At 38.9% G+C, this 25,266-nt stretch overlaps 1 protein-coding gene across 3 annotated transcripts in view; it reads left to right on the top strand.

The window, feature by feature from the left end:
* The window catches only part of lrfn2b (leucine rich repeat and fibronectin type III domain containing 2b), a 79,054-nt gene that overhangs the window by 19,039 nt on the left and 34,749 nt on the right, over positions 1-25,266 (top strand). For 2 of the 3 annotated variants that reach the window (XM_051874921.1, XM_051874922.1), the window contains one exon: positions 17,449-17,517. The exons of the other annotated variant lie outside the window; for it this stretch is intronic. The gene's annotated coding sequence lies outside the window, so the exon portion shown is untranslated. The remainder of the gene's footprint in view (positions 1-17,448; positions 17,518-25,266) is intronic. 3 annotated transcript variants of the gene reach the window in all.

The raw sequence follows: 25,266 nt of genomic DNA, 5'->3' as shown, positions 1-25,266 counted from the left end.
CAACTGTCTTTCTCCTTCCTTGTCATTTTATAGCGTAATTGCTTAAACTTGTTTTAGGGCAATACTGGTTATGTTTGGACCACTTGAAAAGACAGTACTTATCTTCATCTGTTAGTAGTTTATTTAAAACTTGGCTGTAATAAATTCACGTTGAAAAGTCTTATTGACTGACACCGACTCTCTCTCCTCTCTTCCAGTCTGGTCTCCTCAAGCATTACTCTGCATGTGTGATGAGTCTCTCTGAGTCTTTTCCCTTTGTGTCTCCTCTGCTCTTTTTATCAGCCTCCATTCCTATGTCCCTCTGCTTCCCATAACCTGCTCCCTCCCTTTTCTGGTCTCCCTCTGTCTTTAATATTACATTTGTTTTGTTTCTTTATCTCTCTGTCTAGACGTTCCCTCTCTCTCTCTCTCTCTCTCTCTCTCTTTCTCTGCCTGTCCCTTTCTCCTCACTTGTCTCCCCTGACAAGATGTATTAACTGTTTCCCCACCATTTTCCGTCATTTATGAGACACTTCCCTGCCATTGACGAGTTTTCCCAGCAATCTGTTTTCACTGTTATACGGTAGGGGATGCTATTACACATCTTCTGAAAGAGTACTGAATCTCCTGATCAAAACACAGGCGAATAAGAAACAGAAATAAGCAATGGAAGCATTGCTGATGCACATGTAAATTAACATCCAAATCAGCTAGATCAGTGACTGTCATAAAATAAGTCTTCTGTTGCTAAACTGCAGGACGTGTTTGATAATAAAAAGAGTTATTGAGACTGTGAAAGTGATGCTGTTCTCCAGCGCATCCTCTGAGATGGAGGGAAACACGGGCAAGCAAAGTGAACTTTAAGCTTTGGGTTCACGCCTAAATGGTAAAAAAACACAGAAATATGTCAAGATACTCATAGGAATATGTTGCAGATGTTGCTTGCCAATAAATTTCATGAGCTGAATGAGGCCATCCTATCTTTCACTTCACCAATTCTTTTAAAAAATTTTATCTTCATACTTTAAATTGAAATCCTGTTTTTTTTGTTTTGTTTTTTTTCTCAGTTAAGACTATAAATAGCCTACATGCTCTTCTCTTCACATTCACACATTCTACACACAAGCATCAATTTGCAATTAATCTACAATTAACTTGTCTTAAAACTACTAATGTGGTCAAAACTCTCTTAATCTCTAGTTTATGACATGACATCAAACACGCCTCCATGCATCTCTCCTTAAATTGCTCTTTCAGTGGTACTTAGGTTGGCAGAAATTCATTCCAAGGATCAGTACACATTAGTAAAAGGATCCATTTTCATTTTTCTTTGTCTACAAATAAACCTTTTGGTGGCCATGGTACATTATAAAAAGTGGCCCAAAAACCTGCAACCCACGACTTTGTAATTTTTCCCATGACTGCATTTTCAAAATGGCCCAATTTTGCGGGAAGACTGAGACCCTGGCAACACGGAACACTAGAAAGTCAAGGCCCGGGGCTTTTTTGCTCGTTATGCCACATTTAATCATTCCGGGACGGTCCGGGTGAGGGATGTCACCCCCTCGGCCTACTCGTTGTGTTCGTCTGGTCGTGATGCTCAGACAAACAGATCAGTGTCAAAGTCACAGTGTTTCACTCTTCAGCACAATCAGCCTAATATTAATCAGATTGATGGATCAATTGGACTGAAAAGCCTTCATGTAAACACCTCAATCAATAAGTTTGAGCTCAACCTGATTGAAAGGAGTGGTGTAGATATTACAGTTTGTTTGTCAGGATTATTTTAACCATGTAAACCTATGTAAATACTTTCTCAGTTGGGTTCAATAATAACTTGCACATATGTGTGATGCATATGTTTACATACATATTGTGAATCTGAGTATGTTTGTCTTTATATTTTACAAAGTGGTTATTGGAGGAGACATAAAAAGCTTTTCTGACGTATAGTAGTGGCCAAAAGTGATGTCTGGCCTAGGAAAATTGACATTTTTATCCTTTATTCAAATGAAAGATTTTGTAATCATATTTTGTAGTTGTGCTTGGAGTCGATTGTTTTATTTGTGATAATAACACAATGAAACTTGACAAATTGTGTGACATAAGTTTTGGCCAGACTGTCATAAAGAAATAACACATGCAAAAACAAGAGAGAACCAACAAAATATTAATAACTGATTATGTTGTACTTTTTCTATGCAATTTTTTTTTTTTTTTAAAAAAAAAAACCTGAAACTGCAGTTTATCCCATTATTTGCCAAACAATTTTGTCAGATAAACACCTTAACCAAATTTATTGTATTGTTCTACCCTCATATTTAAAATATTTAAAAAATATAAAATATTTTCCTCATATTTTGGTGGTTTAATTCAAACAAATATCCCCAAACCAGTCCCCTCCGGGCATCATTGACTACTACTGCATATGTCAAAAATGCTGGTTATGCTCACAGTAGCTCCGGTGACGACATCGCGACGAGTTTCTCCTGTTATGAACGTGACGACTGGGCACTGTAAAACATGTAGCGCACATGTAAACGTGTGAATCGTCAAAACTTTCGGAATCTGATATCGGACTGGATTCTTTGGAATGACGGACATGCTGACTCTGAACATGACATACGAGAAGTCAGAAATCACACTTTTCAGCTTCAATACTCTATTATTTTAGATGAATTGTGAAAGTGCGCATCTTCATAGCAGTTGTGTACTTAACACACGTCTAATCAAGCCTGTCTACAGATGATCTGCAGTGGGCCAGAAGGTCCTGCATTTCACTAATCTGCCTTTAAGCCTAGAACCTTCCTGAGAGTTCAGTGGACGGAGAGAGAGCAGCTGAGGCCGAGCCGATGGTGATGATATTCTCCATCAGGGGTCAGTTACAGAGCAGTTACAACAAACTTAAGCGGTTGTATATAACAAGTTAGTGGGTAAGAAGTGCCACACCCTTAGAAAATGGCATAATTCTTTTTATGTGACTGTATTTATAAAGGCCTCATCATATACAGCTCCTTGTGATTTGAGAGATGCACCAGGTCTGATTATGCTGATGAATTATCAGTGTATTAAGGATTTAGCCATGAATTACCAAGTGAAGCGTTTTACTCCAAATGCCAGCTGTGGGGTGAAGTGTAAGATGTGTCAGTGGCTCAGCTCATAGAGATGAAAAATACAAGATGTTGAATATTTTCTGGCTGCTTTATGAAAAAGTAAATGTGTAACCTAACAGTTATTGCATAATCAACAGCCACTGATGTGTGGACCGATCTTTCAGAGAATGTTTTTTATGACTCATCTTTTCCTCAAGTAGTCTGTTTAGCAGGGTAATTATGTCTGAGTTTTTATTCTTTGAGAATAAATGTATTGTTGATTACAGTTTGTCACCTTGTCAGTCTGAAATTGAGTATTAAAGGGTCATGACCCTAAACTGAATTTTCTGAGATTTTAATGAGTTATGTGTGTTGAACATCACAGAAGACAATACCAACTGTTAGTTTTAATGGTAGAAAAATAGTTAATTTTAAGCTTTTTTTTGCACTTTTTAATTTCCAGGTTTAAATTTGTCTTTGTGTCAACGTCAAATGATGTGACATTTTCTTGTGCTTTAGTACATCGATGACTCATGAGTCTGTGTGTCCTTATCCTATGAGAAGACATCTTGCTTAATTATTCATGACAGGACACGTTCATTTCCTCTGACAGGCGCTTAAAACAGTGAGATCCTTATTCAGTAAGTGAGAGATGCAGCAATGGGTCAAAATGAGTGTTTGTTTTTGCTTTGTAAGTGTTTCTGCGTCAAATAAGTTCTCTTCAATAGATCCTGAGTCTTCAACACAGACACAATTCATTCACCTGGGGGTAATATTTTTTATTTTAAAAAATATGACCTCCAGGTGATGCTACTCCACAAACCACCAACAGAGCATATAAAATACCAAAATTAAAAATATTTTTTTAAAACATCGGCAAGTAAAACGCTATGTTTATACAGAACTGTCTCTTTACGATCACAACAAACGGGACACTTTTCAGACGCGCATTCCAACTTCGCCTCGGCGCCAGGCTCAAGTCAAACGAGCGTGGAAAAGATAGGTGAGGACGAGGGAGCTTTACTTGAACAGTCAGACGAGATGTTGTCAGGCTATGTCAGTAAAACTCAGAAAACTGAACATGACTGTCCAATCAGCCGTTATACTGTGCTTGCGGCGCGCACTCAGGAATTGCACGCGCAAATGCAGCGGCGTGCGCTGAAAATTACTTTATTATAGCTTAAATAAAGCGCAAATGAAACTACGAGCATGCACCTTCGTTCTTCTGTTGTAAATTAAGTCATAAAATTACCAAATGTGCGATTAAAGCTGCCTCAAAACTGTGCATGCATAGGCTATTTGTTGACATTGTTTCAAAGCAATTGTTATCCAATTTGTTGGCCTTAAAACGTCTTAAAATGCACATGTCTACACCAAGGAAATCAAAATTTTTTCGGGGGAGCATGCCCCCATACCCCCCTAGACTAGTAAACTACATTTTGTGACCTCGGTAATTATGAAACCCTGTGTACAGGCCCTGTATTTTTCCAAATGTGCGCACTTTGGGACTAAACGTTTGTGTGTGCACTGTGATCAAAAATAAATAGGAGCAAACGTGATTGAATGTAGAGGTTTGTCCCTCGTTATTCTATTCAAAAAAATCAATAACTACTGATTGATTTTGCATGATTTTGCATTCCTATTAGAAATTAAGAATTATTAGTGTCATTGTAAATAGTGGTGCAAATATCGACGCTATCTAATCTGTCTAATACTTCAAAACTCAAGGTTAAATCAGAATATTTATTGTAAAAATGTTTCTGTAACAGGCAGCTGCCAAAAATTAGTATATAGCTCCACTGTGATCTATATATATATATATATATATATATATATATATATGAATATATATGAATATATATATGTTCAACTTCAGGGAAGAAGGAGGTTGGAACTGACAAATGTTCAACACATAACTTTAATCACAAAATAAACAAATAACAAAACAAAAGTGACGTGGCAGCCCCTCACGGACATAAACTAAATAAACAAACAGAACAGCAACATAAAGTCCAGGTCTGGTCCTCTCTCGTCCTTCACTGTCGTCACTCCTCCATTTATCCTTTCGGAGCTCCTCCATAGGACTCGAGACCGGTGTGTGGCGCAGGTGATGCTCATTAATATTCTGCCTCGCTTCGTTTCCACGCCTCTCAGCCCCGCTCTGCTCACCACACTGTCCATCTATGCCTTTACATCCACATTACAATGAATGAAACTGAATTGACATGTAATATGATTTCTGGCCTGTGTCTGCACATTTCGTCCCCGTGTCCATAAAACCTCTTTGAATTATCACTGTTGCTCAGAGACAGTGGAAGGGAATGACTGAGACGTTCCCTTGAACCTGTCGTGATCTTCAAGAGGGATTTGAGCAGGTGCAGATAAGCCCGTTGAACTGGGCTGATTAGCGCAGATGAATTTATCCTCACGCGCACTGATACGCAGGCCAGTATCTCACGCGCTTTAACATATTTCATTTTATTGGTACTTTTTCTGCACAGTGTACTGTTTTCAGTACTGTCCTGTTGTTGTAACCTTTGCAGAATTATGAGTCAACATGAAAGGCTGCAGGAGCGATTATGCTCTTTTGAGGCTACATTTGATGAGAGCAAAAGCGATATGTTCTCTCCTTGTCTCTGAGAATATGGATGCTGAAATGTGAGATGGCAGTGTAGAGATTCAGCAGCAGCATCATCATCTCACGCTGGAGCGCTGTGTATCTGAAGAATATAGCAGTGAGGAGAGCAGGATTACACCTGGATAATCAGATAACCTCAGCCCTGAGGCTTTTCTGTATTTAACCTACTTAATTGCAGCGCTGGTGATTCTTCAGGAAGTCCCATCAAGAAACGTTAGAGTAATAAAAAGTTAGAGCTTGCTGATAAAGCCGAAACAATTGAACAGTTCCATTGCAAAAACCTCTAAATCCATCTAATATGTTTTCTTTTAAATTAGCATTTTTTACCAGGCTCCTATGTTTCGGTTTAATAATTTTACTTTAATGGCAATGAAAAGGTTATTAGTCAGTTATTGAAATGCCTTATTTTCAAAAATGTCACTTTAGTCAATTCATTAGTATTTAACATTTTTTTTCCACCTCTTTGGACAACAAGACATAGTAAAACATCCGTTTCTGTCAGTTTTTCAGCAGCAGGTTGTTTTTTCTTGCTACTCGTGAAATCCTGTCATCTCCACTGTAACGATGGACAAAACACGATAAAAACTCGCAGCTCGACAATTGAAAGCGGCTCATACACACACCGTCATTCATCTTGAAATCATACGATTCGATTCACGTCTTCCGACTGGTTCTTCTGTGGACCTAGAAGCTTTTCGTGACAAAGTGAAGTGGCGTTTAGCAGTTTCTGCCAACAAACTGGTATTTCTGAATGGGCTGATGCTGGGATTTAGCAGATTTGAAGCAAAAATATTTGAATGTATACTATGTGCGGAGATCATTTGCTCAATATCACTCTCATTTTTGATGGAGGTGACGTTTTGCATCTGAACTCTTCAAATATATCTCAACATTTTCAGCATTTTGACAAAATTTAATGCATTTGCACTGAAGTGGCTTCAAATGGTGATTGTAAACACAAGAAATAAAATACAGGTCATGTGTTCCACCCTGTTTATTACTAAATAAAAACAAGGAAGAAATATATTTCATAATTTTCATTTTTATGCACCAATATAACAATACATATAATTAAATATTCAAGTAATGTTGAAACCCAATACGTACATTTAAAAGCGTAATCCACCTTTATATTTTTCTCAAAAATAAAAATCAGCGTCGTCATCAGCGTGCAGTGAATTCTGGGATAGGACAGGCTGTGAAGGATCTATCTGATTGCTCGGGAAATATTTAGAGGACACATTTGAAGGAGCTTTTAAATTGGTATAGTCTTTGTCGCGCCGATTCGGTCTTCAAACACGGCCTTCGAAGGATGCAGCCTCTGAATTGGGATGCAGCGTCGGTCTCATTAAGTGGTTTCCTATGTAGCTGTGCAAGTTTCATGTCTCTCATCACTTCATGCTTGGTTTGTTCACAAATTAATTTAGTCAAATCTATTTTTCATGTCCATTTTTTATTTATTTGGCCAGTAGGCTAGTTCTGTAATGAGCAGGTTAATCTCCAGTCATCTGCTTTGGTTTGTGGTTCTGATCTGCCTGTTATATTCTTAGAGATTTTCAACAATATCTGGATGCGTTTGCATGTGGACAGCAGAGCTTGGATTTGACGTCCTGTTCTGAATGTAGAATGCAGTTTTGTCTCATGACTTTGTTTTGGCAGCTAGTTTAGATGCCTTCATTTTCATGCAAGACATCCTCACCCAAGCCAAGATGAAAAAAACCGCACATGATTTGATGAATAATATCCGGCTTGCGGCTGGGCTGTCTGAGCGAGACTGAAGGTTTTTGAAGTGTTTGCTGGTGCGTCCGAAGGAGAGCAGACGTGTCTCTGTTCTGCCAGCTCGTGTCATACGCTGTCTGAGTGACTGTGTGGACACCAGTCGCAGGAGATGCACTGATGTTTATTCACGTCTCCCGAGGATGGCTATATATACACACACCTTTCCATGCAGGAATAAAAGAGCTCTCTGCTGAAAGAGCAGCTCAGTGGAAGCACAGACAATAATGATGCCTATTTTTAGTTGTGCATATCATAATGTTTTGAATAATGCAAAAGTGAGTCGTTAACGAGGTCTAGAACCAAACCATGGCGCACAAGCAGGACGAAAATAACTAAGCCCAACATGACAAGATGAGGCATTTTCACTGCATGTTTTCACATTGACTTTCATTGTATAAGCAAAAAACATTTATAGTTTTTCGTATACTAAACCAAACCATTCTTTTAAAATAATAATAATAATATGTTTAAAATAATTACTGCTTTTTTAATTAAAATAAATGCGGCACACGATAGCTGGCTGGTGAATGGTCCATATGTGGAATATAAACATCCTACACATCATTGAAATCATCTTCTCATTGGCTAAATGTTCTGTTCATCAATCGTTTTCCTCAAAGACAATGGCTCACAGCATACAGAGAAAATATAAGATGTGCCTCTCAAAACTCAAAAAACAAAAATCTCACTGCACTTTTCGGTTAATAGGGTAAAACTACCGCCCTATTTAAAAATAAATGTTGAAGGCGGCCTCATTTTGTTTTTTGAGAGTCTAATGTATAAGATCATATACAGTTTTAAATTGCATAGTTTTTTGGAGAATAAGGAGGGTAAATCTTTCAGGTACACAATAGAGAATATATCAGTATTTCTCAACATGAAGTCTTTTGTGGACAATAAGTCCTGTTGGATGTTTTTTATTGGACACTTCTCATAGACAGTTTATCAGATTGGATTTCATAGTAAAGGTATGAAGTCCTTTTTCACTTTTGCATTTTTCGTTTGTATTCCCAACACAAATGACTATATGACTGTTGCTGATGCATCTACAATATATCACAAAACAGAGACCAAATATTGGTGCTAAAGCCTTAGCCATTTCAAAAGATGTATAATTTGTCAACTTTAATACTCTTTTTGGTCTCTATAGTAAACGTAAACAAAGTGATGTCAAGCCTGAGGACCAAGAGGTTTCTCACATATTCTCACACACGTAAAACATGATCAAAGGAAATTCATGTTCTGCATGCACAATATACTTTCCTAGGTTCTTCCTAAAAACAATACATCTGAGACTTGAACCCTTCCCATTACAGATCAACCCTGAATGTGGAACCCTGATCTATCTTGATCATTACATTTAGAATTAAATGTTAAAATCTTAAGAAAAAAATGGTCAAGCAACCAACTTGTCATTTGGTAATTGATAAACTCCATTTAGAATAATTAAGTTGGGTGACAGGGTTGAATGGTTGAGCTTGACGAATGCAGTCAACACTAAAGTTTGTCAAAACAGAAATAGAATACACATTTGATGTTTTCAGAAATGACTTACTTTTAATGCTAGTTTAATTGTGTATTAGATAATAGTTTATCAAAAATATCTAATAGTTCCCTTTCAAAGTTCTCAGGGAACCATGGTTACAGTTGTAACTTGAGATGTTCTCATGACAAAAACACAAGAATTGTTCTTCTAATGGGTTAGTCATGGGCAGGGCTTAAAAATGGGGGAAAACTTCAGTCGGTTCAAAAACGGAGCACCCAGATACAATAAACGTTATGAAAACAAACTCCATTTGTGCTTGATTTTGGTAAAATGTTAGGCCTAACAATATAATGACACTCAAGTGTCTGACCATACATAATAAAGCCACAATATCAACTCAGTGACAACATAGTGTTTAATTATTTAAAAAATAGTTAGTTATTTTTTCCTGAATAGTAGCGGTTCTACACTAACCTGCAATTTTCGCTGGCTTCAAAACACACACCACACTGGACATTACCTGCCATTCATTATAATACTTAGTGACGTATCCTCAGAAAAACTCCTGAGATCCAGAAGCTAATGCCAGCGACTTACCTATGATGACTTGACAGCTGAGCGCGGGCATTTCACTCCTGATGGATGCGTCAACGTCATATTTGCATAGGCCGTACTATTTGAATTCATGATTGGTTGACTGCCAAATTAAAATAACAAAACGATAAAATAACCTTATTAACCATTTAATGGCAATTTCACTATTAAACTTGATGTTGTTTTCATTTTTGTTTGTTCCTGTGAATTTTTGGTTTTGATCCTTGAACCGGTTCAGAGCCCTGGTCATGGGATGACAGTGATGTAGTTTTGCACATTCTTACCCCCCCCCCCCCCCCCCCCCAAAAAAAAACTTCTAAAGTGAGTCCCTCCATGTTTTTCTCCTCTTTTAGACGAGTTGATCTGAGTCAAATCCCTAAGCTGACAGAGGGCACGATTTGCCTAGAACTTCCATTAAAGTTTGTGTCTGTGAAGGATTGCGGATGAGAGCGGGTTTTGAGGGTTCTCAGGAATGGTGGATGTGTTGACATAAGCTTCTCCTCTCAACCCTAAATACCTGAACAAAGCTAGGAAAGGCAGGAATTTTGTGAGGTCTGGCAGCGTTTATTGACAGAAGATGCGTGAGAACGGTGAGTGTAAGAGCCCGGCGAGTGCCGGCGATCTGAAATAATCCCCTTCTCTCTGAGGGCCGGACCTGACGGATGAAAACGCCCTTGATCTGAGGCAAATGAGGTCACCTAAGCCCTGATTAAACAAACAAAACTTCAGCATTTCTGATACTTTTTGGCTGTTTAGCTGACAGAAGGATGTTTTTTCCTTGACGAAGCAAAGTCTCAGTGATTTAGTGATGAATGGACTAATGCGGAGGGAGAAAACTTGGTTTCTCTTTATGTAAAGGCTTTGCCTGTCAACATTTGCTAGAAAGTTTGCAGACCAACTTCAGGCACTACAGACTAAAGTTGATGCTGCGAATGCATTGATCTCAATAAGGTATGGTGCGTCGCAAGGTCAAGGAAAAAACACTAGGGTTTGCCAAAAAAGTCATGTGACCAATCTAGTGTTGTCACGGTACCAACATTTTAGCAGTCCGTACCAATACCAGTAAAATTTCACTGTTCTCTGTACCGATTTTGGTACCATAGACAAAATATTGTAACTATTTTATTTGATTAGTTTTTTAGTAGTACTCCATACTATTGGTAATGCAGAATTGCTGGTATCATTACATTTTTAACGCTTAAATGCATGAATGTTTCGCCAATCATTATTACATATTTGGATCTTTAGCTACCCGGATCTATATCTAACACAGATGGATCTCCTGTTGCAATAATATAAAACTCTCCTGATATTAGAGTATCAATTACAGAAGAATAAAATAAAGCCTTTTTTTTTTTTTTTTTTTTTTTTTTTTACATTTGGAGCTCGGAAGGGTTCAGTTTGAGCAGATGTTTTATACCATCATCACTGTCCTCATCAGAGCTCATTTGCCAGTACATTCAGCATCTGGCTTATATTCGAGATTTCAACATCTTAAAAATTCAACATCAATATTTTGATCGCTGACAGCTTCTTCACCAGATCCACCATCAAGTGACAGTGATACTATAATATTTGATTGCATTCAGTAAAACTTGAAATGGCTCAGCGATTTACTGCATGATACTTCCTTTTGTTTTCTGCCTGCAGTAACTATGAGTGAAACGTCACTTTATCCTTGTGTATCATACATTGCCACCTTGTGGAATAAATGTGAATTGCACTTATTCAGTCATCAAAGATTCAATTATTGTTGTGCAGAATAAAACATACACTCTTACACACCTCAGGTCATTAGTGAACCTATATGCAATTTTTTTTTACAAAAAAGTTATTGGAAAACATGCTACTTTTTTTTGTTATATGGTCTATGATGAATTGATTGAGGAATACTAAGAAGGTTGATGTCTAACTTTAAAAACTGAATGAGGAGTAGGGAAGTGAATGATGTCCTGGGTCACTAGAGACACGAGGTATGCGTTTAAGGGTTAAAATTTAAGTATCGACTTGGTACCAAAGTACCAGTACTTTTGACAACATTAGTCCAAACGTTGGGAATGGGTTTTACTTCCTGCAATGCCTCATGCATCGTTGACCAATGAGAATCCCGCTGGTCCACTTGGTTTCAATTGTACACGGCTCACTCTACATCCGCAAGACACATCTAACACAGCAGAGGAAGGTCCTTCGGAGTGTTTGACGGAGAGGGACACATAAACAGCCTCCCTGTTAAAGCAAAAGAATTCTGCATGTGGTTTTTGAAAAGTGTTCAGAATTTCAAAATAAAGCGAAGACAAGCAGCGCTCTTCATCTTAGAGAAAAGTCATTCAGCAATCGCAGATCATAAATCTTTTTATGCTCTTTAGAAAGATCAAATCGGGTCTCTAGACTCCACATCACAGCTTGCTGATTGTATTTATGAGTATATCAGGATGCATCGCAGACACTTTTGTATGCAGCCCCAGGCGCAAGACTTCCTCAGACCCCCCTGCTGCATGACATCCACAGGAAGTCTGCGTTTGACATCTTCAGGGGTGTCTGGCTGCGTAACCAGGCATTTTAACACAGAAGCTGTTCTGTTTGTTTGATCTCGTCTCTTTAGTATGCACTGCAAACCTGCACTGTTCACAGACTCAAGAGGATTATTTCATCCTGACTGAAGTCATCCGTTTTATTGCATATATGAATTCTCCATCAGCTTGGCTGAAATGCTGCAGGTCTTTGGCCGTCCTCCAGGCTTGGTCATGTGACGTCAGGGTCTCATGTAGGGCAGGGCAGCTGCACGATTGTGCTGTTACTCAGGATTATGTGTCTCCAGTGGTGGAAACGCAGAGGCTGTGGCTTTGATTCACAGGAACACATGCAGTCACAAGAAACAATTTCACAGTTATTTAATCATTTTCCAAGTACTAGCACTGATGTCAACACCGTTTCCTTGTCAGGTATCATGACAGTTTTGAATTCATACTGGCCTTCTGTGCACTGTAAAAAATCTCACCTCATATTTTGTTTCTTTGTTGGTAACACAGCAAATTAAGTTTAGTTTGCTAAAAGCAAAACATTGTTAACAGTGGGTGGAATTATTAAGAATTTTTTTTATTCACAAAACAAATGTATTAGATTTAAAGGGTAAGTTTACCCAAAAATGAAATTTCTTTCGTTAAGTACTCACCCTCATGTCGTCCCAAACCCGTAAGACCTTCGTTTGTCTTCGGAACACAAATTAAGATATTTTTGATGAAATCTGATCCACACATAAGCAGCAACGACATTGCACCTTTTGAGGTCCAGAAAGGTACTAAAAACATTGTTAAAACGGTCGACGTGACTGCAGTGGATCAACCTTAATGTTATGAAGCAACGAGAATACTTTTTATGCACAAAAAGAAAACAAAAATAATGACTTTATTCAACAAATTTGTCTGTCCCCTGTCATACCGCTACGCTGTTTTCATTGCAGAGCTTCAGTATGCGAAAGGTGGCTCAGTTTTGTCCGGCTCTGGTGACGTGAGCAGCACGACGCATGCATGTGATGCTGATGCAGGAGCCGGCCAATAATGAGCCCGCGTTCAGACATAAACACTAAAGCTCTGCATTGAAAATAGCATGCCTATGTGTGGATCAGATACCTTTGGATTTCAACAAAAATATCTTGATTTGTGTTCCGAAGACAAACAAAGGTCTTCGGGTTTGGGACGACATGAGGGTGAGTACTTAATGACAGAAATTACATTTTTGGGTGAACTAACCCTTTAAGGCAACAGCCAAACACAGCCATAAAATTAGTGCTGATGCAAAATTGCACCAGGAAAATGGAATCCAACTCTAATAATAGTGTAAATAAGTCAGAATGCATGAAATAGCATTAGACATCACCCTTAAAAATGTTTTTTTGGTATGACACTACACCTTGAAGTGGCTTCGGATAAAATCATCCGGCAGATACATACACGTGATCTGTGTAGCCATGTCACTTCTTAGCTTCTTGTCCGTTGGTTTGAGAGCTCAGTTCTCTGGAGTATGATGGCAGCTTTCCATGTGTATGTGGAACTTTCCATTGTGCAGAAATGTGAAAATGGTTAAAGTTGTGCACAACACCCTCTCTTTCTCTAATTTTTTTTTCTTTCTGATCTGCAGGTTCACTAGTGTTTATGACACAACTGCAGTGATCTGAGGTGAGAATGATCAGTTCATTTCTCAAACCCATTAGCTATAAACTGCACGTCGACAGCAGGACACAGTCAGTATGGTTGCATAGAGCATCCCTGTGTTGTGTCTTTATTGTGCCCTGCGCAGGGTAATCAAAGTTCAGCAGCATGGGAAATGGATAGTATAATTCAGCAAGGCCATCAGAACGCAGCTGCTATGAAATGGGACACGCAGCAGCAGATTCACGTTGTTCTGGTTCATAATGCTGGATGTGGTGGGCCTCATTATGTCCTGTTCCTCCCACACTGTTCTGCTGCACCAGTAAGATCATAGAAGCCTCAGATCACCAGTACTTTCTCTATTTTAAGGAAAATTTGACCTAAAATTCATCACTTACCTTCCTTTATCTCAAATTTGCATGACTTTCTTTCCTGTAAAAGGGAGAAATGAAAGAACCATCAGTTTTATTTCAGTTTTATTTTATTTTATATCACACAGGATAATTTCTTCCAGCCCGGTCCAGCCAACGGTTCAGTTTTTTTGCCTGCCCTTTTCACTGGCCCCATTACAAACAATAAATAAATAAAATATATATATATATTGTTTTCATTGTTTTTGACCCATGTAACCTTGTATTGTGATAAATAAGGTTGTTACGACAATTAAATTCCAATTTGACAGTCGATTCCAATTTCTGTACCACAGCAAAAAGTAGTCTAACCCAAACTAATAAAAAAGTTCAAATATTATTAAAGACAGGTATACAGTCAGTAATAAAATGAGAACAAATAAACAAATTACAAGAGATATCAGAAATAAATTCAGCAGAACAAAGCAGAAATCAATCGATTTTCAGGTAACAATAGTATTCAGGCAAGAAATACTACAGAATTTGACAATAATCAAATGTAAATGAACTCTGCTTCACTGTATAAATGAAATATAGATTAATCCTTATTAAAGCTACACATATTATTTAGTCTAAAGCAGTTAGTGCTTTTCTCTTCTTCTTTTGTTGTTTGATTAACATTATTTGCCATACCTGCTGCTGTCTAAGACCTGATGCACACATCTAATATACTGGATTGACACACATCCGATTTTCTCCCAACTGTTTTTGTTCACTTAAGACTTAACTGAGTCAAACTGTGTCAATGAGGATACTTGCCAAGACAGGATCTCTGTGCGTGTAGTGTGTGTGTGTGTGATAAAATTTTTATTCAGTTCTAAAACAAATAATACACTTTTGTACACTTCGTACAAATTTATGTGCAAAATACCATGCAAAATTTATGTGCAAAATGTGCAAAATACCATGCATGCATTTGCAAATCAACACTTAACACAAAAAATATGAAGTAAAGTACAAACAGCATTATATTTTGCATATCTTTGCATAGCTTCATTTTAAAACATCTGTATGGGGAGATACAGAACTTATGAGCAAACTTTTAATAAATCATTTGATGTGCCGGATTTTGTATTTGTCCATTCAAGTGCTATAAGATGAGAAATAGAGCTCAATTCAGTGCACACACGCTGTCTGAGAGGCGGCTTACAATGTTAAATTTTTACCATTGCATATGTGAGGGATTTACTGTCATTGTAAAGGGCTGAATAGACAGTTTCTGTGTGAACACACCCGAAGCACACACATGGAAAACTGCCTATTCAACCCTCTACAATGCAAGTAAATTACTCACATATGCCACCGAAATTTAACACTACGCGACAAAAAATATCTTTAATTATCCAATGGCTAGTAAATTGTATGATTTCAGTCGCCTGTTATTTAGTTAGAGACAAGAAATAAGTTCAGCGCAGATATAATTTAATTGCCTGAAAGCGCCCTCTGTCGCTTTCTCTTACACGCGCAAAATCAACTTCAGAGAAAGAGATGCTCAGACATGTTAAATGAAGAGAATTGACACACTAGATCTAAATGCAGAGCTCAACAATAAGGACTGCCTGATGGCCAAGAGCTGACAGAACTGTCACTGTCCTGATCCAACCAGTACTTCATCGTCATAAAAGTTTATCATGTGAGCTGTGTGAGAAATTTCGAAAGTGAGCACCCAGAAATCTACGGAGCCCCGGACATGACATGCAGGAAAAAAATATTAGGCTAAATCATGCGCACAATTTATTAATTTGTTCCCTCGATTTACTAAAACGTGCGCACGATTTACTATTTCATTCCCTCGATTTATAAATCATGCACGTGATTTATAAATCGAGGGAACGAAATAGTAAATCGTGCGCACGATTTACTAAAACGTGCGCACGACTTAATTTTTTTTCTTGCATGTCATGTGCGTAGAAATCTGCGTCTGACAGCACACAAATACTGAACTGATTTCACTTTCACATCTTCTTGCACTTGAACAGACAAATTCACACAAAATTATATCAAAATGCTCATCTTGGTGAGTATCCTGGTAAACATAGTCGGTTATGTCTTAAGTGAATGTAAACAGTTGAGAAAGAAAATGCATGTGTATCAGTATATTAGATCCATGCATTCTGTCTTAAAGTGACAGCAGCCTAATGTGTTTTTAATGTTCATCAAACAACAAAAGTCTCACTGCAAAAAAACTCACTGCTCTTGACTGAACAACTACTGTAACTTTAATAAGGCTTCATCTATATTTCATTTATACAGTGAAGACTATGCAGTGTTATTTCACATTTGATTATTTAATTCAATTTCTGTATAATATTTGTGCTATTTTCTGCAGAGCTGCTTTATAGATAAAATGAACTAGTTTAATAATTGATGATCTTTACAACAGAACTGAATCAACACTGAACTGACTTCAGCTGAACAATGATATTATTTTCTTTTTAGAGCTGCTGTACAGCCAAAATAAACTGTTTGCATCACTGAATAATTTTCCTGTTAAAACTTCTTTGAAACAATTGTATAAAGCGCTTTATAAATAAAGGTGACTTGTCTTGATTAACTTTTATGACGACACACACAGTCATCAAATGACCCGGTTGTGTTTGACGTCCCTATTGTCAAGCCCTGCCATGACCGTCAAACAACAAAACTCTTTCCATCTCGGCGTCGATAGCCTCGTGGGCAGCACTGACATATAGCGTCATTGCGCTTTGGGAGACCCGAGTTCAAGTCACAACTCGAGGACCTTTCCCGATCCGGTCCACTTTGCTTCCTGTCTGCTTACTGTCCTATCATAATAATGTCAAAATTAAATCTTTAAAAAAAAAAAATCTTTCCATCTGCCAAAGCTCTGAATTTGTAAGTGTGTTCAGATTCAGAAGTTCATGCTATGCCCGCTGGATTAACTGCTAGTTGGTCAGACTAGTTCTTAAAGACACAGTGACTGTGTTTATCCAACTGGCCCCTTCAAAATTCCTCCTTTTGTGTTTTACTGAAAAACAATAATTGCATTCTGGTTTAAATGACATGAGGGAGAGTAATTGATATCAGAAGAATTATTCCTTTCACAGTGGAGTCACTTATTTCCATGTAGAGACGGATGTGAGAGTGCTGGAGCAGCATATCAGATTGTGAATGTGAAATCAGACCTGCTGTGTAATCTTGTCAGCCATTTTCAATGGACAGGATTGTATATCAGCCTAATGAATTGAACCTCATGAATTCACCAGACACATGGTCACTGTAATTGATATGTAGATTGATTCCTTTATAGCAGCATCCCAGCATCAAAACCTACCTTACCAGCATATGCTGTTTTTTTCAACAGGGTAGTCTGAAGATAGAGATGTTTTCCACATCAAAGACATCCAACAGGACTTTACCAACACACATTCAGGTGAGGTGCTAACTACTGGATGCACACTGTTAAAACTATTGCACGTAATATCTTTACTTTAGATGTTCTTTTCTTCAAAGGCAAACATTGTTAAATTTATTTCATGAATTACATCGTCGAGGGGTTAAGACGAAAAAAAATTTAAAGAAAGAAAAGAAGAGATGATGAACTTCCTGCTCACTTCCTGCCAAAACTTGTCACAGCAACTCCATGAAATCATTTATTTAAAAAACCACAACAACAACATATTTATCACAGAGGAAGCAGTCGAACTAACTGCCCTAATCAAAGAAAAGCATAAAAAGTACGGTTGTTCTGGAGGCTGTTGGGGAGCACAGAGACGCTGTTGTAAATGGGGGAAGAGATTTGAAGTGCTTCCACTTTCAGATGCAAAATATTTTAGCAACGTGTATTTTAGGCAGAATTTAATGGACTCACTTGCTGTCAGAAGGAGCCTTTATGAAAATGCAAATACTGCTGAGAGAGAGAGAGTCCACGATCTGTTTCCCCGTGATCCACATGTCTTTGTTTGTGATCTGGTCTTTGATGGCTGATGTGGGATCATCCCTTTGGTGTCCTGCCTGTGTCTCATTCTCTGAGGGAGTTTTCACACCTGTAGATTGTTTGCTTTGTTCCGAAACAGGGACTTAATTTGTTACAATGTTGCATTGTTTTGGTTCGCTTTCACAAGGCAACATGTCAAAGAATACCAAAACGTGTTTATGCGAGTCATATGTGAGTAAAACTGTCCTCTTATTGGTTCCTCTGTCATCCATCAAGATGGATTGACAAGTTCGCTCAGTGATTCATCTTAAGAAGGCAATAAACATGAGAAGAATATAGACATTTTATAATGCAGTTAGAGCGGGAATCAAGGCTTCGTCGGGACTGCATTCATGCAATGCACGGAGAAAAGCAATTACACAATATTTTAAGATGAAGAGGTACTCTTTGGTTTTCAATTGTGAGAACAGAATCAGACACTGCTGCTATACACATTTCCCTTAATGAATTATGATACCTCTTGGTTCATTGGCTCCTTGGGTCGGATTGCTTTCTCACCTCAACTGAACCACCCCAGAGTTGTTTTCAATTGTTCAGGTGATCTCGGAGCGATTGTTTTGGTGTGGATCTGTGTGCGATTGCCTTGTTCATATATGCTTAAACAAACAGAACTAAGGGAGAAAACGCACAAGGTTCCGAAACAAGCGCTCTTAACGAGGCAGGTGTGAAAACACCGCAGGGAAACCAGTCGAAGGCACATTTATCTTTTAATCAGTGCACTGAAGATGAGCCGAGATGGTGTCTGTGTCTGTTCCAGAACAGAAGTGAAGGTCAGTGTTCACCTCTGATTGGACTGCTGAGGCGAGTGATTTATGTGCCCTCTAAGTTCAGATTGTGTTCATGCCACTGGCCTTCAGTAGTAACTGGCCAGCAGTTGAAGCGCCAGCTGTTTGCATACGTGGAAGAGCTTGTGTTTGATGGATGGCACTTTAGCGAGTTCTTGCCCATATCGATGACAGCTGTTAAAGGGTTAGATTCACCCCAAAATCAAAATAGTCTGAGAATTAAAATCATTTACTCATCCTCATGTTGTTCCAAAACTGTATGACTTTCTTCTTTGAAATGCAAAAGAAAAATCTCAGTGGGTTTTTGTTTTTGTTGTGTTTTTTTTTTTTTGTTTGTTTTGTTTTGTTTTTTTTAGTCTAGACAACTGTTTGGTTACCAAACTTTTCAAAATATCTTCTTTTGTGTTTTACAGAAGAAAGTAAGTTTTGCAGATAAGTGCAGGTTTGGAACAATGCTTGTTAAATTTTCATGTTTTGTGTGAACTATCCTTTTTTTAGTTTTTTGAACTGCCTCTGTGAAAAGAAAACAAAGAACTAGTAAAAGAGTTTTTCTCAAGTCCACAGCTTGAGACATTTGGCTCCCATAACGGATCTACAATACTGTGGCAGCACAAGGTTTAAACTCGCCCTGCTATAAAGATCCAAGATATATGCAAAACACTGACGAAAGACATCACTCGTCAAGGTCACTCGTCAAGGACCATCAGCAGTATGGATTATTTGAATCATTCTCCTTCATCAAGCAGAAAACATGTGCATAAATAAAGACACTGGTCAGAAGTAGATTTCTGCAGTCATCTTTCCACTCACGTCTCTTCACAATGATACAATGCTCTTTCGTTTTCATCCCAGTGTATAAAAGGCTATCTAATATAAATAGAGTTCTTAAGGAATTATTGAAGATACTGTAAGTCAATAATAAAAATGAGAGCAAAGAAGCAAATTACATGCAATAGGATGACATAAAATGGAATAGATCAAATACTAATGAAATAAGGAGTGCTTCATTTTTTCAGGAAGGTCAATTTATCAGAATTAAGAAATACTACAGAAATTGAATAAACTAATCAAACGTAAAATAAAACACTGCATAGTATAGCATATATGAATTCTTTGAATATACTGATTCGTATTAAAGTCAAGAGCAGTGAGTAATTTTCTCTTTTGTTTGATTGACATTAATAACACAGATTTATTAGGCTGCTGTCACTTTAAGAGTTATTCGTCTATGTTTGTCAGTACTCACTGAGGCAATATTTTAGCATAATTTTGTGTGTATATGGCTGTTCAGGTGAGTTATCACAAGCACATATAGCCACCCGTCAGCGTGCGAGCGCTGAATTAAGTTCTGTTTCGTGGCTTATTTTGCTTTTCATAACTCTTTCTAATATAAGTCATGTCCCACTCTTTATTTTCTCATTCATACATGTTTCCCTAACGTGCCAGTAACTTTAAGCAGTCCCTCCCACTGAAAACTGCACAAATATATATTTACTTACAACCATTTAAACAATTCTGTTGCTGCTGCATCACCCTGCCCAGTTTAATATGAGTTGAAGGAGCACATTTAGTTTTTTGCTGTTGACAGTTGTTGTGCATGAGACACAGTTTAATGGAGGCAGTAGAGCGGGTCTGTAGAGAAGAGACGTGCGCCGCCGTTCTGATCCCAGCTACTTCAGTACGCGAGAGGCTTAGCGGCCACTCTACACCTGCCCACGAGCCGTATGGCATCTGCGAGCTGGCCAAGAACCTGCTGCGCACACTCGTCTTTGCATATCTCTGCTGACAAAAGTATCCAGCCATCTGCCGCTGCATATGGAGATCTTTTGAAGCTCCGACAGGAGTTGATGAATCAAAGCTTGTGCGGTTTACTTACCTGGCATCTCAGCATATGAAATAGCTGAGTTTGTGTACTTTCCTTTGTCTGTGCCAACAGATGCCTTTTGAAAAATACACGGGATGCTTTATGTCGAAGATGTCTATAATGCCTAGAGTTCTCCATCTCTCCATCTCAGTGGTAGTTGCTCGGCTGGTGCAGTGCATGACCTGCTTGCTGCCATCTTTGCTCACGGGAACAGAGGTTTTGAGCTGATCACCAGAGCTGTACGCCTTTATGCGCCCTGCAGCATTGCTCTTCTGAATGGCCGTCATGGAACATGCTGGTGTAGTCACTGCATCTAGCAGCAGGAGCCAACTGGACATGCTAACCATGCCAAACCTTTGAGTACTGGGGAGTGAAACCATCTTACTAAAACTTTGTGCTTCACAGTCTCTGACACTTAAAAGCCGAGAAATAATGAGAGAAGAACCTAAAATGGAAACATGGCTCATCCGTGAGGCCCGCGGGACCTCCTTGCATCTCTGACAGTTTTGGTTTAAAGCATCTACAGATGGCTTCAGTGTGCAGATTAATCCATGACTGCTTGAAAGGGCTCACCTTCTCCAGCGGCACCATGCGGAAACAGTGGCTCGTAATTGCCCCTCGAGGACGCGGCGGGGGGAGTGAAATAAGTGGTGCGTGCCGCCTCCTGTTAACCAGCGCTGAAGGGCTTCAGCAGTAACGAGCAGGAGGACTAATGGGAGACACGCAGGAGAGCTGATCTTCAGCAGTTCATTACATGTTTTTGTGGGTAGGAATGGAAGAGAGAAGGAGAACAAATGCCAAATGTGTGGACGTCAGAGGAGAAGTCCTGCATAATGCTGCAGATCACATGCATGTAATGAGGTGACCTACTCAATCTGCCTGATTCATGTGAGAAAACAAGCATGCATTTGGTGATGGGTGGTGAGAAAATCCTCACGTCGTCTCACACTCGTTCTTCGCCTCCTGTTAAAATCCCATTTGCACAGTATTCTGGGTTGTTTTCAGCTAAATCTATGTGGACAGTGTCTGTGTCCATTACCACAAACAAATAAAATAAAACAGAACAAAAACAAGATGCTCAAAGCACTTGAATCTATCAGCGTCAATAAATCGTCCTTTTTTCTGTGGTGTTACTGTGGATGATGTTGCTGGTGTCACATGTGTGAGTTCGAGTTTGATTGATGGAGTGTTCAAAAAAAGCACAATCTAAGTGTAAACAGGTCAACTGCAGGAATACACACATTCACTCTGAACATATTAATACATTACTGTTTATTTATCTTGTAAATGTAAGGAATTCTTTATTAAGATTCCATTAGTTACTGTTACCCTTATAAAAACACAACATTTCTTGCATAAATTTGAAGTTCAGCAAGTATTTGATTATTCAAACACTCCAAATAACTGTTTTGCGAAGTGGAAATATGCACATGACCTAGAATTCATAGCGTTTATAGAATCAGTAAGATGTAAGTTATGCACAGAGAAAAGCATCTCACGAGTGCGTTAAATGGCACAAGCGCTCCGACAGCACCTCATCCTGACCTACATTCAGCTCTGCTGTTAGGAACCTCTTTGAAGCAGTTAATGTAAAGTTTATGTAGAGTTCATTTTAGACCCTGGTTTGGGTGCACAAGCATCCTTTCTTTTGATGTTTTTGTTCTCTGATAGACAGCTAGCTCTTTAATAGTCACCTTATGAAGAGCAGGAAGAAATGTGATAAACCAGTTCTGTCAAGGACATCTGCTTTAGACCAATTGTGGCCCTGGACCACAAAACCAGTCATAAGGGTCAATTTTTTTAAATTGAGATTTATACATCATCTGAAAGCTGAATAAATAAGCTTTTCATTTATGTATGGTTTGTTAGGATAGGACAATATTTGGATACAACTATCCGAGATACAACTATTTGAAAATCTGGAATCTGAGGGTGCAAAAAAATCAAAATATTGAGAAAATCACCTTTAAAGTTGTCCAAATGAAGTCCTTATGCTAATATATCAATACAATTTTGATATATTTACGGTAGTAAATGTACCAAATATCTTCATGGAACATGATCTTTACTTAATATCCTAATGATTTTTGGCATAAAAGAAAAATCGATAATTTTGACCCATACAATGTATGGTTGGCTATTGCTACAAATATACCCGTGAGACTTGACTTATAAGTCCAGGTAAATGTAATGTACCATTTAAAAGTAGACATTTCAAGCTTTCTTTAGATATATTTCTCATGTCTGTGAGTCACGTAGCCTATACGTTGAGCTTTGGTACATTTTTGTGACGCGCTCCAGTTCACAGAGACCGAGACAGCAGAAAGTGCATCCTATTTGTTTTCTGTATTTTACAAAGGCACAATGATTTGTTATTATTGTGAGTTTACACAAATAAAAGTAGACCCTTTATAGTTTTGAATGATGTATTAAGGCTGATTTATACTTCTGCGTCAAATGTACGCCGTAGCCTGACGTGCACCTCTTCAAAGATGTAACAACGCGTCAATTCTACGCGGACCGCAAGCGCTGTGATTGGTCTGCTAGAACCTCTCCCTCAGGTCAAAAAACTGGCGTGGAGCAATCGGAGAAGAGGGAGCGTTTACAACTTCCATAGGAATGAAAAAACACTCTGTTTCAGGGGACACATGCAGTCAAAATGCAACAAAAGTCGTTACCTATTTGCCTCTTCTCTGCCGCTTCTATTTGTAAGCTTCTCTGACAACGTACATGACAAGCTGCTTCTTCTTCGGCTTTTGCCTTGATACTCAACATGACCGCGGACACTGCCTACTAGTGGTCTGCATGCACGTCAACGCGGACAACGACGCAAAATTATAAATGAAAACAGACGCATAGCATACGGCGCAGAGGCTTCGGCGTAGGTCCGACGCAGAAGTATAAATCAGCCTTTACTCTTATCTGTATGACCAAAAATGACAAAGTATTTTAAGTTGTTTCTGCTGTTATCATGTGATTGCGCCAGCACCTCAATGTTATGCAGTAAAGCATGCTAAACTTCAGCTTCCACACTACACACAAACACTTGAATATGCGCCTAATAATATCGCACATTTATCTAGGTTAATGTTAGAGCGAGCAGCCATGTAAAGCCACTTCCTGTGGAGTTTTTTTTTCTGCAACTAACCCACTAATAAAATTTTGGTCAACTAAGGGTGTACTCACAGTAGGCGCTCTGAACCGTGCCCGAGCGCGTTTGACCCTCAAAGTCGTTTGACAAGTGTGAGCGCTCCGTTCCGTGCCCTGGCGTGGTTCATTTAGCCGTCCCTGGCCTGCTTGGAAGAGGTGGGCCAGAGCGCGGTTCGGTTGGGTTTGAGCACTGTTCGCATGCAGTGTGAGCGCTAACCGTGCCTGAGCACAGAGCAGCTACTTTTGTGTGCGCTACTGTCATCATTACGATGGCAAACATCTTTATTACTACTCTGGTAGTACACTTATCAATTCATATAATTAATTTGAGTGTATTTCGGTTTATAACGGGTCTGCTTCAGGAATTCCTCCATTAACGTCAGCTGCTGTAATAATCCTCTGATACGTGCAAGTGAAAATCGCTGCGCGGCATAAATGATAAATATATTAGGCAGTATCTTAGCGAAAGTGCATTTCTTGTTGTTTTCTTCCATTTAAAAAGTTGCATCGTATATGACGTAAGCGTGCTCCGGCCGGGAACGTTAAGTGCAATATGAGTGCAGGCCAGCGGGGGAGTGGGGAGGGGGGACAAGCGCGCTCCATATCGGTTCAAGGCAATCGTGCCTAGTGTGAGTACACCATAAGCCTCTTCTCGTTAACTAACGTTTAGTTGACTATTAGTGGGCAGCCCTAGTTTAGAGTGTGTGGATAGATTTGCATTCGCACACTTCAATGATTTTGTGCAAATGCAGCGTTTCCTTCATCAGGCCCTGGTATTTTTCTCATGTCAGTAGGCTGTAAGGGAGAGCGAGGTGCAGCTGTGAGTCTCTCTGAAGGCCTGAGTGTCGTCAGAGTCTGTGGTTTGTGTGGCTGTAATTGATGTGTCTGAGTCTCTCTCCTCGGGGACACGAAGCATTAAGTGTCACAGATGCACATCCACAGCTGACTGGCCAGTTTCTCAGCCCCATGCTGATAGTAATGGACTGCACTGAGCTCTATTTATTAGTCAACACTAGCTGCTCGGCAATGCATCAAGTGCTGCAATTTAGTCTTTAAAGACTGTGAGGATTGTGGGATATTCTGCTCTGTGCGAGATGTATTTTCCTCTCTGTTTCTTAATGCGCACACAGAGAGCTGAGAGCTCGGCCGCTGCTCCTCAAGATAACAGCAATTGGATCGTAAGCTCAGGAGAGATTCTATTATTGCTGTTTGATCCACAATAAATACGAAACCACAAAGGAACATCAAGCAACAGCAAATATCATATTATGATTTCTCTGTCTGTGATAACAGAAAGATCAGTATAGGGAAGATTTGTGAATTTCATTCCTCAAAATCTCATAGAGCAGCAGTACATGTGAGGGCTGACCTTAATCTCTGCTGCGT

The sequence above is a fragment of the Ctenopharyngodon idella genome, chromosome 20 (genome assembly GCF_019924925.1).
Source record: "Ctenopharyngodon idella isolate HZGC_01 chromosome 20, HZGC01, whole genome shotgun sequence".
NCBI classification, from domain to species: domain Eukaryota; kingdom Metazoa; phylum Chordata; class Actinopteri; order Cypriniformes; family Xenocyprididae; genus Ctenopharyngodon; species Ctenopharyngodon idella.
Note: the sequence above shows the minus strand (reverse complement) of the source record. Positions and strands in the feature narration are given on the sequence as shown.